Below are 5,113 nucleotides of genomic sequence, written 5' to 3'. Positions count from 1 at the left end.
GCCTTTAAAAGATTTTGAGTCATTTTCATGTGTATTATCAGATTTCTCCAAAGGACAACTTACTTTTGTATTCTTCTTGGACTCCTTTCTTTCCCCAGCATTAATAAAGCATGGCCCAAATTGGAAATACATTTAATATGGCTCATAACCACAGATTATGAGCTACTAAACCAAGTAAACTAGAGATTATGTCTATTTCATAGTACAGAATACAACAATCTTAGTTTATAAGAGTAATTCTAAATAATCTCCAAAGAATTCATATTTATTCATGACATAAAACCCTTCTTGAGATATAAACCCTACAAAAAGCATTGCTGGCCAAAAGGAAAGTCATAGTAGTTGTAGAAATAACTTTTTAACAAGTAAAATACCTATTCATGCTAAAAAAGAAAAGTAAAATATACAAGTACAGAGCTTTTTTTTAATGCCATAAAATCTATTTATTTAAAACTATAAGTAAGCAACACATGAGATGGAAATACTCTAAATGTTTCCCAAAAATACAGGAGTAAGACAAAAATACTCACTTTTCTAATGAATATTTGACATACTTATAATACATATTAGAAATAGCAATAAGTAATGATAAAGTAATTAAAGGTGTAATAATAGGTAAAGAGAAGAAAAATTTTTTTTTCTGATGACATGGTTTGTTTAGTAAATCCAAGGGAATTAGCAAAATAAAATAAATCTAGACAAAAGTTTCAATAAAATTGCAGGCTAGAAAACAAATCCTGAAAAATAAACAAAAAGTTTATAGTAACAAAGAAACCCACAAGGATAGAAATGGAAATTCCATTAAAAATAACTGCAAAATTGATGAAATATTTGGGAATCAGTATACCAAAATGCTTTCAAAACTTCTATAGATTCAGTTCTTTAAGGAGTAAAAAATGTTCCTTAAAGAAATAATGAACATTCTGGAGAAATATTCAAGGCTCATTGCTAAGCTATTGCAACATTATTTTTAAAATTATAATACTAACACAATTTATGTATAAATTTAGTATTTTGCCTATTAAATATCACTGAGATATATGAAAATGAATAATAATTCATTTGGAGAAAGATAATATCTAGATATAATGAAAAAAGTAAGAATGAAGAAAAATAGTAGTTCTAGATGCCAAACAATAAAATAAATTCATCAAAAGAACATAATATTTTTAAATAGATAAGGACATCAAGGGATCAGTGTATAAAAGGGAGAATCAGAAATAATGATGTTCACTAAGATAATGTTCAATAAACCCCAAACATAAAATACTGAAGAATGATCTTACTATTTATTAAGAACTACTGGAAAAATTGGAAAACATTTTAGCAGACATTAGGGTTAGTACAATATATAACACCATGTCCCACAGTAAATTTAAATTTGATACCCTTTCCCAAAAAATGAAGGTGGTCATGCATATTTCATATGTATGGATAAGCCCAAACAAAAATACAAGATAAAAAAAAGGTCAATTTTGATTACAAAATTGAAGTTTTTTTTTTAATAAACCAATGTGTCTGTAATAAGTAGGTGATCAATGACAGGGAAATTATTTGTATAAAACACCTCTGATAGTGTTTTGGTGTCAAAGATTTATAGACAACTCATGGAAACATTTAAGACCTAATGTAATTTTATTTTTAATTTTTTTCCCTTAACAATTTTATTGAACAAAAGATAAAACATAGAAATCAGAGTTCATGAAGCAAAGAAACTTTCTTGATGAAGGTACATCTTGTTCTAAGTACTCTTATTAAGAGTGAATCTGGAGAGTACATGACATATGTAGGTTACTTCAATGACCAAGGAGAACAGGGAGAATCCATGGGGACTAAAGAAATAATAGGGCTAGGGCTAAGCTAGTTTACCAGGCTGAAATTGCTTTTTGTCTCTATCTCCCTAAATTCATGAATAATTAATTCTATCAATTAATTGTTGCTGTAAATAAAAACTGTTTGAAAGGATTTTTTAATATTAGTATTTGTTGTATCAAATTTAAAAACTTACTATTTATCTTGTATGTGCCTACATACCACAATGCATTCAAAATGATACCAATTATGGTAGACTGCACAAAGACATAAGGGTCTTGCTTGAGATGTATCTCACCTAGTCAGGTGGGCTCAGGAAGATGGCCAAAATAATCTGGATGGAGGGAAGCAGCTCAACTAAGACTACCTCCTTTGAAAAACTTTCAGTTACAAAACAAAATGAAAATCTCCCCACCTGAAGCATATAGAACATGGCTAAAGACAAACTACATCCTATTGACAAGGTGACTAATTAGGCTTCCTCCTCTAAGCGGAGCCATTTATAAGACTTTCATCCAACATATAGCCATGCAAAATAGGGATGTACAAATGTGAAACATGTAAGAGGGAAAATACTATTCATCTCCCTTGGTTAAACATTCAGTTCTGGTGAATCCACATGCAGAATCCTTTTATTAACCACAGATAAGTATTCTGCAACCTGCAAACATCACAAACAACATCATTTTCAGTCACTGTACCAATTGCTATAGGTTAAGCCTAATTTAGAACTGCTAAAGAGCATCAACAATAAAGAAAAAACATCCCTAGACACAGATCCAGATAAGACCACATTAAAGTGAATGGACAGCAACAATTTAAGGAGCAGAAAGAGGTGACTTTCCAGAAGAGCACCCTGTGTTTTCCTCTGGAGGAAAAATTATTAGATTATAAGCTTGGATACCACCAAGTGATTCAGGCAGGTCAAAAGCTTTGTGCCACTCATCCTTTTCTGGATCACATTTCTAGACTACTTCTACTGCAGAGGGGTTATTCCGAGTATCCACCCACTACTTAAATTTTATCTTCGAACACAACAGGGCCATTATCACTTTGCCCTCTTCACATATCTGCAATAAGAGACCTCTGGTCAAGGGCCAGCAGGTAAAATTCATAGCTCAGAACATCATCATAATCACTGTTTCCTTTAAAGTGGTTTCTTCTGACCATATAAAACTTTTCTTCAACAGAACACATGCAGTTTAGCTCTCTGACAGTGATCATGGGAGCTTTCTGAGTCCATTTGTCTATGTCCAGGTCAAAACATATGAACTTCTTTTGGAAAGTGGCATGAGTCATTCCTCCCAAAATACATCAACTGCCAGTACATGGTGCCTGAAAGGCCATGCTGAAACTCCCTCATCATGGCCATAGAGCTCCACTCATTCTTCTTGGGGTAGCATTCCAAGGTAGCCAATTTGCTGGCAGCATTGTGGCCACTGATGGCATACAAGTAAACCTTGAGGTCATTCAGATGGGAAAAGGTACTCTTTTCATTGAAAAGAACAGCTTGTATCAATTTATTGGAGAGAGGCTTAACCTGGAAGACCATGTCCACCCTGATTTTGCTTTTGGTATCATCATTACTCTGGCCACCCACAAGATAGAAGTTTCCAATAAGAGCAAAGCCTTGCAGTTAGTGAGAGGCATCCATGGGGGCCTAGGATTTCCAGTTGGCCTTCTCATCATGCATCTTCAGCTCCTTTCTGTACACTAGCTGTTGTCTCAGGACCCCTTTCAAGGTGACCATGTGGGTGCTGTTGGAGCAGATGCCAGTGAAAAATGGGATGCATGTAGGATATCATTGGGTAGTTGCTGGCTATAAGCGGCAGTCTCATATAAATGTTGTTGACTCTCCTGAAGTCCAGTCTGCACTTGGTAGATGAGGTCCTAGGGTAACATGAATGGGAAGGGGACACTCCTCATGAGTTTGGTCACCAGCTCCATGCACAGCTTCTTGTAGTGCAGCTAATGGCTCATGGCCTTCAAGAGCTCCATTTTACCACAGTGCTTCAGGCTGTTGATAGCCACCACAGTGGCAAGAATCTAGAAGGGCAGCTTCTTGAACTGGGATAATATATAATTTTAAGTTGAAAAGTGACATTTATGTGAAAGGTTCATAGTCATAGGGACATCATTTTGATCATTTGCTAACTTGTTCCCACTTCTGATTTCTTTCCTCCTCAACCACAGTGAATACATTCACTTATAATCCATTTGAGCTGAACACATGTGGGGCTTTCTCCATAAAATAAAACTTTGATTTGCTCAAATCCCCAGTCAACTTTTGGAATATGCATTAATAATTCAGACTGGTCTGATGCTTTTAATTTTTTGCATGGATTCAGACTGGAAAAGTTAAATTGGTCTAAGGATGAAAATGTCAAAGATCGCATTCTGCTGGCTTCTATAAAAATAAGCACTCTTCTTCAAGAAAAATAACTTTCATTTATTATAAAATTTAACATTTTTTAGATGGATGAAATGCATTTAACTTTGAAATTAACTGAATAAATTACACTTTAATTCATATAATTTAATAAAAATAAAAAGCCAAAAATCAGAAAGAAGTATAAAATGGGGTTTATTCTCCCTGAACTTGAATATCAGAATTTTAAGAGACTGTTAAACTTCCTTTGATGGCTTAATTTAAGGATCTGTGATTTCCTTGCCATGTGTACTCATTCCATCTTACAGATTACAGTGATCTCTATTCCTTCAAAGATTATTTAATGAGATATGAAGGAATTAAAATAATAATAACAAAAATAGCTGGTACTGGTTCAGGGGGGCAGAGCCAAGATGGCCGAGTGAAAGCACTGACTTGATTGAGTTCTCCCCCAAACCCCTCCAAATACCTCTAAAAGAAAAATGGCTCTAAAGAAATTCTAAAGCAGCTGAACCCACAAAAAGACAGAGTGAAACAAATTTCTAGCCCAAGACAACCTGGATGGTTGATCAGAAAGGTATATCACACCGGGCGGGGAGAGGAACACATTTTGGCATGGGCGTGCAGGCCGCAGCAAACCTGGAGCAGGCCTCAGAGGACTGAATCACAGGCATCTGTGGCTGTTTCCAGACCTCTTAACCCATGCAAGCCAAAGACAATTTAGAAGGTCAGTGGGAAAAGTCTGTTTCTGCAGTGACAGGGAGAATCTAGGTCCCAGCCCCAGTCCCAGAGCCTGATCCTGGGGGGGGGTGGGGTGGCTGCCTCCTGAGCTTCTGGCCCACAGACCTGAAGTGGAATTGAGTGACTGATCAGAGGAGGATTGCAGGGATATCTTTGCCAGTGCTGAGGCAG

At 35.7% G+C, this 5,113-nt stretch overlaps 1 pseudogene; it reads right to left on the bottom strand.

Annotated features, from left to right (window-relative positions):
* Positions 1-2,630: 2,630 nt before the first annotated feature.
* Positions 2,631-3,885, bottom strand: LOC114039727 (annotated as a pseudogene).
* Positions 3,886-5,113: the final 1,228 nt, after the last annotated feature.

Source organism: Vombatus ursinus, unplaced genomic scaffold (assembly GCF_900497805.2).
Source record: "Vombatus ursinus unplaced genomic scaffold, bare-nosed wombat genome assembly UNPS02012179.1, whole genome shotgun sequence".
NCBI classification, from domain to species: Eukaryota; Metazoa; Chordata; class Mammalia; order Diprotodontia; family Vombatidae; genus Vombatus; species Vombatus ursinus.
Note: the sequence above shows the minus strand (reverse complement) of the source record. Positions and strands in the feature narration are given on the sequence as shown.